The sequence below is a fragment of the Lepisma saccharinum genome, chromosome 20 (assembly GCF_977018435.1).
Source record: "Lepisma saccharinum chromosome 20, izLepSacc3.1, whole genome shotgun sequence".
Classification (NCBI taxonomy): domain Eukaryota; kingdom Metazoa; phylum Arthropoda; class Insecta; order Zygentoma; family Lepismatidae; genus Lepisma; species Lepisma saccharinum.
The window spans coordinates 940,849-956,677 of record NC_139248.1 but is presented as its reverse complement, the minus strand read 5'-3'; the positions used below and the strand labels follow the sequence as shown (position 1 = coordinate 956,677).

Below are 15,829 nucleotides of genomic sequence, written 5' to 3'. Positions count from 1 at the left end.
TCACTTGATCAATGTTGTAGCCTTGATATAGTTTTGTACTAGGGAAGTCAGTAAATTCGGGATTAAAATTACCACCTGAGCGCTAGTGTCGCTTCCAATATGGCCGCTATATGTAGGATAAATCTTTGTTTGAATTCAGTATTAGTACGTCTGTGGTAATAGCAGCGTGTTGTCATGGTTGGTATGGAAGAAACATCTAAATTACGCAATCTTTTTTTAATATTGCGAATGCAATGTGAATTCCAGGAACTATTACGAAGGTGAAGCTGTGCTGGGAACGAAGCATTTAATTATGATAGACAAAAATAACACGAAAAACGCAGACGACACTAATGTAAAAGGCACTGGTTCTTCAAAGCAGTGCTGTTTCAACTGCAGCTCAGAAATGATTTGAAAATAAAGCAATTCACCTGTGTTTGGAAAGCTTGTGCAGGAATAAAATGTAAACATGCCGTTGCAGTTCTTCCCCAAAAGAGGCAGGCTTGTTAAACAACACAGGATAATAATAATAGAATTCACAATTTCATCGAGGCTATCTTCACTGAAAGAGGTCTTAATTACTAAATGAAACAGCAACATTAGCATGTAGATTTTCTTTTTCTGGTTACCTTTATGATTGCAGACATTAATTAATCCTCAAACTATTTTCATCTTCGCACTTAAGCGACCTGCACCTGTTACAAATTTACTATACATAATACATTGCTTTCGAAAAAAAAGTTTTATTCATAAATAACAATTTAAAACTTTACTTTCGTGGTAATACAGTAAACCCTTGTTAACACAAACTCGCTTAAGACGAACACTCGGTTAACATGAACAAAATGTTGATCCCGGCAGGAATGTATTATATCTTATAGAAAGTTGTATCGGTTAACGCGAATTTCGGTTACCACGAATTAAGAACTGTTTTTTTTAGTCCGTTGCGTCATTAGATCTCATTTAACACAAACTTTCAAAGTTTTTCATAACTTTTTTTCTGTTGTTCCTCTGTCGTTCCTCTGCTAGGTATGTAAGAAATCGCTCAACAATCTCTAACATCTTCTCAACAATCAACTTATACAGTATTGTAACCAACAGATTCAGATCATCAATGTGCTCAAATATGTTTTTCTATTCTTTAAAACATAACTAGTAACATCAAGATTAAAACTTGGGTGCAATTGCTCGACAATCGCGATCTTCGCGTCAACAATGAGCTTATACGTATTTAACCAACAAATTCAGTTGCGTGTTCAGATGTGTTTTTCTATTCTTTAAGACGTAGTCAGTACGAGTAACATCAAGGGCCTTTGGATCAAGGCATTATTGCTCTTATGAAGAGGTCTTATCGTATCTTGCGAAAGCGCAATATAAGGGAATTTTTCACCAAAAAATGATCTGAGAGTACTTTTCTAAAAAGTTAATTACTGTATTACTGTACTAGTGTTTTCTATGACGACATACATAATACGTATTGTAAATGGTTAATGTGAAGAAAGAACTGTATTGCAACAATAAAATTTGAGTCCCCGGTTAGCACGATTTTTTTTAACGCAAACTCTTGAATTTTCGGTCCCTTGGGATTCGTGTTAACGAGGGTTTATTGCAGAATCATCTTTGGGAAATAAAGTGAACAGAGTCGTGTATTCTACGCAATTTCCTTGCAGCATTTCAATGTTATCCACCATGCCAATCTTATGTCAATCAATTCTGTTTTCCCTGATTTATTTACATATTTCATTTTGTTGATTCCACGGGGTGGAAACACATGTAAACATGTCCTGACCCAGAAAACGATTTAGAGCAAAACAAAACTGAACAGTAGGCTAGGCGTTACTCTTTCGAACGTTTCCCATGCTATGAACGACTTCAACACAACATAGTATCCTACATAGAGTAGTTCCGGAAAATCCTACCAGATGGCATATCGGATAATTTTAATCGCGGATAGGTCAAAAACTGAGGAGGGATAGCTAAAAATACAGGGTGGTGCACGATATGATCCACCATTTGTTTTTTGTTTTTTTCAGATCTGAGATGAGGAATGACGTCATGTGTGCCAGCAGCAGTTGCAGTAGTCATTGGAAATATCGTGTGATGAAAACTGAAGTGTAGTGCATCCACCTGTCCCCAGGGGGCTAGAGTATACAACATGGCGGACAAAGAAAGACTTACGACGGAACAGCGATCAGCAACTGTGCTATTTTTCCGAAACAAAGAGCATTGTGGGGACTCGGAGGTGCTTTCGTGCACATTTCCAAACTCGGTGGGCCCCCCTCGAGTAAAACGATACACAAACTGCATGAAAAGTTTCTAGTGGAAGGAACAGTACTGGAATCAAAGTGTGATCGTCGTAAACCTGTGCGTTCGCCTGAGAATATTGAAGCCGTCCGCGTCGCTGTGCAGAGAAGTCCTGGCAAATCGACCAGAAAAGCAGCAACACAACTTGGGATATCAAGACGTTCTGTTCAAAGGATTCTTAAAAGTGATCTCCACATGTATCTGTACAAGATTACCGTGGTGCATAAACTCACAAATGAACAGAAATAGAAGAGATTGACCTTCGCTAATTGGGCCGGGGGTAACAATGCAACACTGTACAACGTGTGGTTTTCTGACGAGGCGCACTTCCATTTGGCTGGTGTGGTTAACAAACAAAATGTGCGCTTTTGGGCAGCTGAGAATCCACGAATGCTTCATGAAAAAGTTAGCCATGCACCGAAGGTTACGGTCTGGGCCGCTATCTCCAGTCACGGTCTGATCGGACCCTTTTTCTTTGAGGAGACAGTAAACAGTGAACGTTACTTGACCATGCTCCGCAATAGCTTTATTCCACAGCTTCTTGCCACAGCTTTACCGTTCAATACGCAGTGGCTTATGTAAGACGATGCAAGGCCACACACAGCAAATATTGTGCTGGATTTTTTGCAGGACATTTTCAATGTTCGTGTAATTTCAAACAGATTTCCTGATCGTTTCGCTGGGGGACAATCCTGACCCGCATATAGGCCAGATCTCAATCCCTGTGATTATTTTCTTTCGGGTTTTTTGAAGGACAAGATTTTCGAAAAAAATCCTCAAGATTTAATGGAACTGCGAAGACTTATTGTTCAGGCTTGCAGTGAAATTACGGAACCCATGTGCCATGGGTAATGGAAATATTAGTGTTTGCTTGACCAAGGTTAAAAGTCAAAACGGTGGCCATATTGAGCATGTATTGCAGTAGTACGTTTTTCCAAAGTGTAACCTTTGTGTCATTTATGTTTCATTGAGAGATTCTTTATAATATAGTTTTTATTCAACAACAAAATGGTGGATCATTTCGTGCGCCACCCTGTAGTAATGTGTAGTTTCTAAAGGCGTCATTATATGCCAGCACAATCCAGTTTGATGATATTCAGTTAGCAATCGCTAGATAGCAGACGCACGCATAGGGAGCTCAGTTTAAAAATGGCGACTATACTCGAGGACTGTACGTAGAGATGGTACGGGTGGAGGAGATGATTCGAGCTGACAGGCGAGTGACGATAGACAGTATATCAAGTACAATAGGTTTAGCCTGCAGCATAATATAAGATCATTTGAATTTCCGAAAAGTGTGCGCACGGTGGCGGCAAACGTTTCGCAGATGAAGATGAAGATGTTGAAGGTGAGGTGCAATTGTGGCTGGGACAGCAGCACAACTGATAAAGAGATGGGATAAGTGTATCAATGTTGGTGGAGATTATGTTGAAAACTAACAACGGGTTTCAAGTCAGTATCTCATTTAGTATTTTTTTTATAAACGTTTGTGACCTACTTACTGACTACTGGCTACCTATGTATGTCAATGAATCAATCAATCACCCTTATCGTTAGGATTAACCCAGGAGGTAGAAAAGCGGTGTAAATAACGGAAATCGAGAAATGGATTGTTACTGTTTAAAGAGTGATTGTGTATTTAATGATGGAAAACTTCTCGCCCAATTGGTTTCTAAATCGACGTCGTCTTCGTGGCCTTCGAAGGAACCGATGACGTCAAAGACTCCAAACAGAAGAGCAAAGGAGAAGGCATCCTCCCAGAGGGATCAGAGGAGAATAAAGATGAGTCCGGGCAAAGTGCCTAAGCGTTACGCTCCCCCATCCCCTTCTCCGGTCTGTAACCCTGGGTATTGAAAACACGCCCTGCCACCGAGCGTTGGCAAACAGAGACTGCAAACTTCGAATGAACTTCGGCTGCCAAATATCTGCTTACTTGGAGGAAACTTCGAGAGTTCTCGGCCCGTGACGCATCGAGCGACGATATTTGGAAGCGGGCGAAACGACGCGCAACTTACATGGTGTTGTAGGCACGGGGGGGTTAAGAATGGAAGAGTTCGCACCTTTTTCATAATTTGCAATAGGTAGAGAGGTTCGTTCCAAGCAAGATAGAACTGCGGGAGAAATTCGTGTCGTTTAAGAAGCCTTGTTTTTGCATGGACTCTTTCGGGCTATCGTATCTTACTACACAATACACGCTCCGTGGACAGGTCCGTGTTTTCCAGGCCTCTATAACACAACACTCCCTCCAGTTTAGTCGATATGCACGTGGTACAGCGAGAGTGTAGTGTCAATATATTTAAAAAAGTAATTGATTGGTTTGCTTTATATTACGTTGAAATTGTGTCACTCTCGGTTAATCGCGAAGATTTATAAAGGGGCATCTCACAAGGAACACCATAAACAAATTAAATTTCACTAATTTAAACAATAATTTAAATATTTAATGAAACTGTAATATAATTTAAGGCAAATCACTACCAGACCTCGCAGGCCGAAAGAAATACAAAGAATTTCAACTCGGCAAGGCTCTGTCACGTCAAATCCTTTGCTCATACAACTTAGGTGTTTAGCCAATGGCAGAGCTTGCTTAATTCATATCATAATTCAGCCCACAGGTCTAGATGACGTCATTACATGAGCCATACAACATTTCATAATGCTTAGGCCGGGATTTGAACCCGGGACTTCTGGTGTCGTAGCACGCTTTGCTAACCACTTTGTCAGGGAGGTTGGCACAAGTTAAAAGACACAGACTTGCCTTCGAAGAGGGCCCATAGAGTTCCAATCCCGCGAAATGTATAGATGTGATAAATTCAGAAAATAACCGTGGGGGAAATTTGGAGCAGCAAGGGACAGTAAATTAATACAAGGAAATTTGATTAGCCACGGAAGAAAGGTGTGCTGATTTCTTTGTGTATTTCCCCTTCAATATGAAAAAACACTCTACACTTAATAAAGCTGATGATGATATGTTGACCAACGGCGACAACGCAGGGGCCATCCATTATTGATTCATTTGGTACATCTTTTCTGCCACTATTGGCTAATTACGAAGATGAGGATGAGTGATAATAAGAGATGAAGCGACAATCACAAAGAACACCCATGCCCAGAACGGGATTCGTACCCGCTGCGCTAACCACTCCGCCATGGAGGTCGGCAACAGAAAACATGAATTATGGAAATAAAAACAACGGAACTCCGAGTCGATGTAAATAGAATTCCGAATGCACCAGCCGAGTGAAATGAAAACCTTAGGAGTCCAATAAATATTGTAACGCAGACATTAGGTATCAACTGTTCTTTACGAAACGACTTCAAGACTGCAACACTAATGAAGTGACCTTCATAACGCCATTTTTGTTATTTTAAAGATGGCGCTACCTGTACACACATGCACCATTGAAGAGGAGTGGTTTCTTGCCCTCTGTCAGCCTAAAACGTACAGAAATTTATCGGCAAATGAAAATTCTATATCTCCGTGCATGCTTACCACACCAGCAAGTTTACTAATGGAGAAGAAAGTTCGACAATGGCGTCCGTTCGCAGGCAGATTGGTGGAAAGGCCTTCGCACTGGCTCATAAGTGGACCCCAAAGACTTATTCTTCTTAAAGTATACAGGCACTGACTCAAAGTTGAAAGTATATGTAGATCAGCAATAGGTCTGTGCTAAGATCCAGCAAACTTGTGCAACCGTACATGCAGAAATCTACTTGATAAGAGACAAAAACACTTTTGAGGTCTCCCTTGTAAGCTAGAAACTTTGAGAGTAATGTTCTGTGAAGCTAATACCACCGAGGACCCACAAAGTAAAAGAATAGTACTTAAATAACGAAACAGGGCGATTCTTCATCTTATGTAGCGCTGGATACCACTCAATTTTTCTGCTCTCCACGATATCCCCTTTCTTCTCATTTTCTGCACTCTTCCCGAGATTTCCCACACATCGTAAGTCGTCCGTTATCCTCCAGGGGAAAGGAAAGGATCGTATGATTGCGTTAAGTTTTGCTTCGAGCCTTTTCTCGCCTGGCTTTTGTTCTCCCCCTCCCCAACCCCCTCCCCAACCCCCACCCCCAAACCTCTTCCGCAACGTTAAGTAGGGAGAGATTCGATTTATCTCGAAGCTCGTCCACCGTGACTAGACTTGAGGCACTTTCCTTGTTCGCCTCGAGAGAAATGCACAATAGAAAGTAGCGGACGAGCTGATATATCTGTTTTTCGCTATCTTTTACTTTCGGTTCCGGATGACTTTCTTTTGTGTAGCGCTCCGGAAAGAGGCGAAATGGTCCGAAACCTCCGGAGACGTTCTCCGGACTAACTATCTGGAATTGCTGAAGGGAAAAGTAATCGCGCAGTTCGGCGATTGGAAAACGAAACCGGTGTTCAGTTCCGTGAATGAACCAAGGACGCTGGAGATCAAGATGCCTCAACCGGCCTCGAGAAGCATCCATCAGTTTAGCAGCAGCCCAAAAGTGTTGTTCTTTCATCATGTACAAAATCTCAACCAAAAACTTCAAACTTTTTTTTTTTAATGTGTTCTTAGTTGTTCGCATATTTATACACAATTCGTCGTGTGAAAACCAGAGGGACGTAATTCAATTTATCAAATTTTCGAGAGAGAGGAAATGTATTCTTAGGAATGTGTCTTGACTTAAAAGAGTCAGTAAATTGAAGATGCGTGACTCCACCTTTCTGCTAAGGATTAGAAGTGAAGATAGCTATGTTGACCTGACTTCAAATAGAGATCTTCAGGAAAGTTTATTTAAACAAAACTGAAATCCACATTTTTGGAGTTACGTTCCTCTGGTGAACAACTCAATGTCGGAGGCCTTGGGTTTCACTCCTTCTTTGAGTTCTCTTAGTCCATCATCATCGTCGCGATTAACCTGGAAAAGCGAAGTAACGCAAAACAGCGAGACACGGTTGCCAGGATGATGTCACGGCCAATTATCTCGTCGTGGCAACTTTGATTTTCATGCGGCCTTAATTATGAGAAAGGAACGTGAAGCGTTAAGCGGATTACGAACCGGTCTCTTTTATCTTGACCCGTTTTTAACGGAACCTCAAAGAGGATTGGTTGCGAAGTTACGAAGCGCGGAAGAAGTTTCTTTTCGATTAGCAGATGAGGAGGAGAGAGCAAGAGGAAAACTTCACCGTCAGGCCATGTCGAGGCTGCTTCCAGGATCTTTCGCGGCCAGTCAAGGAAAATACAAAGGAGACAAACAGGTTACATATACAGGGCGTTGTCGTGAGAGTCGATTAAACTTTGACAGCTTTTAGAGGAATTGAATTGAATTGTTGTTGTTCAAAATGCACGTTTTGCATAGAAAGGCTAATCGGGACTGAACCTTCAAAATGGGACCCGAACCACTGTATCGATCCCGGAACCCCTTGATTTCAAGTGATGACGTTACCATTACGCCATCGGGGAGACCCATTTATTTTGACTGAAACTGCGTTCTACATGACATAAAGTGATGGAGAATCTTTAAACCTGCATTCAAAAATGCTATAATAACAGATGCATTGGCTATTTTCAAGATTTAAAATAACGTGACCGATTACTTTGGGTCACGTAAAATAACGAACACGTAGGACGAAAGGGTGATTACGAGGAACAGGAATAGTGCGTAGGAAGAGTGTTGGATTTCAGTGAGCGTGTTTTGCATAGTGTCGCAATAGAAGCTGCAGCTAGGCGGGTAAGAGCTTGAATGGAGTTGGTGTTTTAAGTCCACTTTATGCACAGTATGGCTAATCGAGACTGGACCTACAGTTTAAAGTGGGTTCCGAACCACTTGTGCCTCCACCGGGTATCGAACCCGGGACCCCTTTGATTACAAGGCAACGACGCTACCACTGCGCCATGGGGGAGGCCCAAGAGCTTGAATGCTATTGGTTAACATTGCATGGTGTGATTATGCTAAGACCAATCACAGCCTTAGAGTTGCAATGGGGTGAGTGATGCAAAAGGGACGAGAACAGTGCAGTTGGGAACAGAAGAGGCTAAACATCAACTTTCTCGGTGAGCAAAGATTTCCTTGGTTGGCAGTAGTGCCATCGGACTTCGCGTTGCGAGTTCCCCGCGATTGACCAAACTTTATCCAGGCGTCGAGAAAATACTTTTAAACGTATTAGACGGTAGTTTGAATCGTTAGTAAAGTTAAGCTTGTGAAGAGTTGTTGTTGAAACAAATTGTTACTATTATAATCCCACACCACATTCTCTGGCATAAGAAGAAAAGTTGATATTGATTATTGGAAATACCACTGTTTATAGTGTAAAATGTAGTGAATATTAAATTTGAAGGTTTATTTTCAAATACAAGGTAAAAATTAGATATTATTAGTAGTTTATTTCCTTTTGTGTTAATCATATTTACAGTTCACTAATTATCTGACTTAAGACTTGCGAGTGACTGGTCGGTCTGGTGCCATAAACCCAGAGCTCGCAAGCCGAAACAGGTTACTATAATCAAAGGAATAGTAAAATTAGAAAGTAAGTAAACAACGACAAAACAAAGACGGTTGAAATAATAATAATGAATTTATTTATTAAGCGGGCGACGTTCAGTCAAGAACTGCTCTACCACCTAACCCTTGTGAATATAATGCTACATGTGATAAACTGCGTATGGAGCAGTAAGCTAAATGTACAATAATACATGTATCTGTAAGAAATACACAAACGTGTAACTACAATAGTAAAAATAATATTATAATATAGTAATACAATTCCACATAATGAATGATTTGATACCTTCGGTGTGTGCCGCGACTCTGCCGTTGTTCCATTAACAATAAATCTTTTACTTTACGTCTGAAACGTAAGGGGTTGTTTATACTGTATATAAGCAAGATGCCTGACCTCTGGCTCGTGTCAATAAGACACGACGCAATGCTTGTGACACACCTGGAGACAACAGGGTGCACCAAAGGGCAACACGGGAAGAAGAAAATCAAGTGTGTTTGAAGTTAACGGTCTCTCGCTCCCCTTTCCCCCAACGTTCCTTTTTCCTTCTCTTATTTTTTGTGGTGTTTCGGGTTCTTTGGCATGATCACCAATTCCCGCGGGAGTAACAAGTCCCGAAAGGATCGCACGGGAGACGGATGGACTTGGACGGAAGAAATCCAATTTCGGGGCCGCTGAGTGCGGGACGAGACCAATCCGAGGAGAAGGAAAAGTTTTTTTAAGAGTTGCAGCGGACTTTAAGATAATCGCGTGAATTTTCCGAGACCCTATAATTCCCCCGGCTGAAAGAAGTTGGCCATAAGATCCTTACTGTATTTTTTTATGTGATGTATTTTTTTTTCATCAAGCTCAGCTATACGTCTGGACAATCCAAAACTTGCTGCTGACATTTCTTCATCTCATTTGACACCTGTAAACACGTAGCTAAGAGTTCATTCCCTAACTTGCCATCTTGAATAATGTAGGAAATGTTGATTCGCTAATTGGCACTTGGAATCATATAATAGATTGGATTATTTTACTTCGCTTTTCTGCCAATTTTGGCTAATCGCGATTGAGGATGGATGATGATATGATGAAAGGACACTCACAAAGAACACCCATGCCGGGATTCGAACCATTGGACAGCATCGTACGTGCTGTTCTAACCACTCCGCCAGCTTGGAATCATATAACAAATTACCATTCGCTACGTGGCATCTTGAATCATACAGCAAATGTTGTTTCGCTACTTGGCATCTGAAATTATGTAGCTTTGGGTGATTGATTGATTTAGTTCAATTCAATGGTCTTTATTCTTGGACAAGGTTCAGTAAATGCTGATCTACCACCTAACCCCACAAGGAAAGATGAAGCCGACCCCCGCGGCGGAGGGGTTAGCTCATCGCGCTACGACGCCAGGCATCCAGGGTTCGAATTCTGGCCTGGGCATGGATGTTTGTGAGTGTCTATTCATCAATTTAATCATATCATCACTCATCCACATCTTCGCAAATTAGCCAAAAGTGTCACAAAAAAGGGAGTTCGATTTGTTTCAGTTAAACAAGAACTTATCCAATCAATCAAGAAAGATGAAGCACAGTACATTATTATACATGGAAATTGTAAGATACTATATAAGTAAAATAGCACTGAAAAACTTACTTAAACACTAATACTACTACTACTGCACAAAGAAATGACAAACAGAAAACAAATGAATTATATACAGTGCTATGTGTGCAAATAAATGACAACAACAATAATAATACATTTGTCATTACTTAGTTTCAGTCCAGGAAAGTTCATTTAACGCCGCATTTCTACCACTTTGGGTAATCGTGACGAGGATTTATGTAGCAAATATTGATTCAATACTCTGAACCTAGAATCACATGGCGGATGTTGACTTACCACTTGTCATCTGGAATCACGAGCATATTGAGGTTGAGTTTGTTTTAAGGCTAACGAGGACTGGGCCTACAGTTTAAAGAGGGATCCGAACCACTATGTCTCCACCGGGTATCGAGACCCCTTGATTACAAGGCGGCGACGTCACGAGCATGTTGATTTGAAACTTGATGTCTGGAATCATGTAAGAAATGCTGATTTAGAGGATGATATGGAGGTCATTACTAAATGTTGATTGACCTCTGCGCCAAATAATAAGTCCCTCCTGGTCCGCAAGTGAAAAAATCACCATTATTGGTTTTTGAGCAGAAAATACCGACTTCATTATTCATCTCCGCTCTCCCTCCGGTTCGATTCCGTTATCTTCGTGATTTATGCAAATGAACCGATCGCCTGAGCTTCCCCCCCGTCGCATCCCCAAGGTCACGCCCTTGACCTCGCTCTCGTTCGGAGGCCAGTCTGTCCCTTAAGGGCCGTCCGCAGCTAATGAGAATTTACGACACACCCGTCAGAGCCATTCCGTACTTCGCCTAAATAACAAGTGTCGCTGGGAATACGTCATCCATTTCCCGAAATAGAACCACAGTTTATTCGTATTTCCATTTTAGTTGTTAAATGAATAGAAAAAAATACGAGGAAACGAGGCAAAGGAAAGAAGAAACCATGTAACAAAGGAAACAACATTAATTCAGTAGGAGGATCGATTTGTTTAATTTTTACTTCACTTTTCTGCCGCATTTTGCTAATTGCGAAGATGAGAATGAACAAAGATAAGATGAAGGGACAAACACTTACACAAATACAACAAAAGTCCCATAGAGAAATATACTGGCCATGGGCCAGAGCCTCGTTAGTCTGCAAACTGCAGTCCTGGGTGTGAGTTTGGCGTTTGAGTGTACTGCGTGGAAGGGTAACCCCTTACACCCCTTTAGGAGAGGGATTTGCGAAGAGATTATTAAGAGAAGATTATGTCAGTGATACAGCCATAGTTGTTTCCTTTCGATCAGTGATGCAGAAACACAGAAACACATTGTACCCTCATTTTTTGGAGGGGTTCATTTACCCCTTAATCTTTTAATCTGAATTGTACCCTTGTACCCTCTCGATTTGACCGAGTGCTGCAAACTACTTAGTTGAAGACAAATCTAAGCGTTCTCTGTGCTGTCACTTTGCGTGTGGGTTCTCCAATCACTTTCATCTAATCCCCATTCATCACCACGTCGCGATTAACTGCAAGTGTCAGAAAAGTGACGCAAAGTAATAAATATCACAAAACACCATATGAACTTACCTCCGTGGCGGAATGTTTAGTACAGCACGCTACGACGCCGTGGGTCTCGGGTTCGAATCCCAGCCTGGGCATTAGTGTTCCTTGTGAGTGTCCATTCATCACGTTCATCATATCATCACCCTTCCATCTTCAAGATTAGCCAAAAGTGACAGAAAAGCGAAGTAAAATAAGTCAAATCAATCAATACCAACGCCACGGGTCTTCCCGATAACCTAGTGGTAACGTCGTCGCCTTGCAATCGCCCTGGTTCATGCCGGGTGGAGGCACAGTGGTTCGGATCCCACTTTAAACTGTAGGTCCAGTCCCGATTAGCCTATCTGTGCATAAAGTGGACTTAAAGTAACAATGCAATCAATCAACACCACCATATGAGACGTGGTACCTCATATCGGAACCTTGTCTGCAACAAGCAAGCAAACAATCTTTCACCTGAATATAGCACGGCTGCATACATCGCAGGATGAAACAGTTTTAATTTGCCCGAAAGATGGATCTGCAATAGCAGCTCGTATTTAAAAGGCATTCACGTTGCATCAGCCACGACCGCACATAAGGAATCTCTCCCCCGCTTCTCAAAACTAAATTACATTTCCGTCCGGTGGGTGAGGGGGGCTGCACGACCGCATTACCATTGTAAATAGAGCCCCGCTGATAAGGCCTAATTGGTTTGTTATGTCACAGCTTTTATGGCAAATGTCGTTTGCATGTCGTGGGGCGACAAAGGAACGAGTTTAAATCTGGGGCCTTTGACATTTGTTCGTTTCGAATGATGAAAGCTCGCTTTGAAGAAGCATTGTCATTACATAATGGGAACTGAATGCACTGCGAATGGCAGGTCGGCAAAGTTTTTAAAGTTGTCTTTGTTTGTTGATGCACCGCCAGCAGAGATCTAACGAATTCCACGGAAGCTGCCGTTTGGATGGCGGCCTCTCTGTTTGGCCGATACAGTTCAGGCAAAGGTTCTGTCTCAGCGTAAGTTTTACGTCCACAGAGGACTAATTGGAACTGGATCTACAGTTTAAATTGGGTCGAACTTCCACGTGTCTCCTTCAAGTACAGAGCCCTGGACTCCTTCATTACAAGGCAATGAAGTTACCTCTATTTCTTCGGAGAGGTCCTGTCGCACGCCAACAAGTTTAAGGAAATGATTTTGAGAACTTGTTTGCTCAAGTGATACGTGTGAACAGCACAGGAACGTAAGGATAAAACCGTAGTTCAAAGTTTGTCTTGTGTTTGGCGATGTCTTTCTGCCATCTTTGGCTAACAGTCACGATGGAGATGAATGATGAGGATTCCAAACCGGAACTTACGTTGAAGAGCTCGTCCACGGAGGTGGCAGTTTGTGAGAATTGTAAAATAACTCTCGCAGCATTGCACGCTATGGCGGCAGGGATCACAGATTCAAATCTGGGCCTTGGAATGGGTGTTCTTTGCGAGCATTCCTTCATCAATTCCATCATAACATCACTCATTCTCATTGTCGCGATTAAACAAGAGTAGCAGAAAATCAATGATAAATGACAAAAATCAAATCAAACATTCCTGAAGACGAGAGTGACGTTAGTTCTCAAAAGTCCGTGAGGTTGAGAGTGACATTAGTTCTCAAACATCCGTGAGGTTGAGAGTGACGTCAGCTTTCAAACAAATCAAGATGAGTTACGTTAGCTCTCAAACATCCTTCAAGATGAGAGTTACGTTAGCTCTCAAACATCCCTCAGGATGAAAGTGACATTAGCTCTCTAACATTCCTCAAGATGGGTGTCGTTAGCTCTCAAACATCCTTCAAGATGAGAGTTACGTTAGCTCTCAAACATCCCTCAGGATGAGAGTGACGTTTACTCTCTAACATTCCTCAAGATGAGTGTCGTCAGCTCTCTAACATTCCTCAAGATGAGAGTGACGTTAGCTCTTAAACATTCCCGAAGATGGGAGTGACAAACTATCAAAAGCTCTGAAGTATTCAAATTGGACAGAATTGTCTCATGCTCCTGATTAATCACTAACTTGATGCTTACTTAATCAAATTTCCATGAAGCTGTTTGTTATGATGTCATCGTACGTATATATCTCACGTGTCGACGTAATGTGAAATGTGTGACCACTTATAAATCTTTCACGTTGAAAAACCACAGAAGCGACTCCATTTAATTTTTCGACATCATTTTTCTTGCCTCTGAAAAATTCTTCGCCGCTTGTAAAATTCGTCCGCGCCTCCCGTCACCTCCAGGTGACTAGCGCCGGAGAAAAATGTGGGACGAGAGGACATTATCGATTCGCCGGAGCACAACAGGGAAAAGTCAAACTAGAATTCCTTCTGGAAATGTCGGAAATGAAATTAAACCATCATCGTGATTTCTCGTTCCTCAATGGGAGAAAGAAACGAAAAACTAGAATCAATTTTCATCAAAATTCCAAGTCGCAGAAAAATGACTACGACTGCCTTGAATCAAGGAAAGAGATTTTTTCTTATTTTTGTTATTTTGCGTCGTTCCCTGCAACGTTTTGTATAATCGCGACGATGAGGATGAGCGATGATGTGATGAGATTGATGAAGGGATATTTACCCAGCCCGGGATTCGAACGCGGGAGCCTTGAGGCGTAGCGCTTTGCGACCACTACGCCACGGAGATCGGCTCTGGCGCTTATGGAAAATTACTATTTTGCATCTACTAGAATACTGCATTGGTATCCGTTCGTTCGCTGGTATTCCTTCGAGGCCCCCCATCCTCGAGCGTTCACAATGGAATAGCATTTTCATGTGACAATAATCGTAGACACGTAAAATATCCGTTCTGACAGTTTCAGCCCACAATCACCTGTTTCATTCTCATATACAGGGTGGCTCAAAAAGTCACTTAACACCCCCGGTACAAGGCCCCTTCAGCGCGCAATATGGAAATGGCGATGACCAATCGTTATCAGGCCAAGAGGGAACCACATTGACGCCACCCACGTGGTCGGCGGCCATCTTGATGTCCGCCATATTGAATTCAACTTCAGAATTTTAAATGGGAAGGGGGTGATATGATATATCAAATCAGGCTACAATTTCACGAGAAATGCAATGGTGAAGGTTTTTTAAACGTATCTTTAACCAGTAAAACTTTATGATTGAATTCTTGTACCAATTTGCTCCTTTTCGAGATCTTAGAAAAATACCTTAAAATTTGTTTAGCGCATCGGTAATGCATCGAGATCAAAGTGACGTCTAGGGAGAGAAGTTTGCATGCCATTGCACACGATTTTAATCGGATACATCCATGAAGAGCTGCGCATTATAAATGGTTTTCGCGAACAATTTACAGTATGACGCTTCCATTGAATTAAAAGTTCTTCACAGTGACAAGGCTAATGTTTATGTTCATAAGGAAGTTTATAAACAGAATATGCAACCCTTGTCATCTGATAACTAACTTTGGACAGAAACTGCTTCACAACGTTCCCATATTGTTCTGGTGTTCCTCTGTAACAAGTACCTTCTTCCATAAGAAAGGATGAAAAATCCTGTTTATTTAACAAATCCAAGTAGCCCTAAGCATTTAAGGTTCCATTGATGGAAAATTGACTAACCAATCGTGTTCCACACAACACGCCACACCATTAACTTACCAGCGCTAACCATTCAGCTTTGATCCGTCGAGAATGGGTTATCAGATAAAAAGCATCGAATATTCTGTTTATGAACTTCCTTATGAACATAAACATTAGCTCTGTCACTGTGAAGCACTTTTCATTTAATGGAATCGTCACAGTGTAATTGTTCGCGACAATCATTCATAATGCGCAGCTCTTCATAGATGTATCCGATTAAAATCGTGTGCAATGGCATGCGAACGTCTCTCCCTAGACGTCACTTTGATTTAAATGCGTTACCGATGCGCTAAACAAATTTTAAG

General features: G+C 41.6%; 1 protein-coding gene across 1 annotated transcript in view; it reads right to left on the bottom strand.

Moving 5' to 3' along the window:
• Nucleotides 1-15,829, bottom strand: part of LOC146003616 (suppressor of lurcher protein 1-like) — a 445,888-nt gene that overhangs the window by 314,983 nt on the left and 115,076 nt on the right. The window lies entirely within an intron of this gene.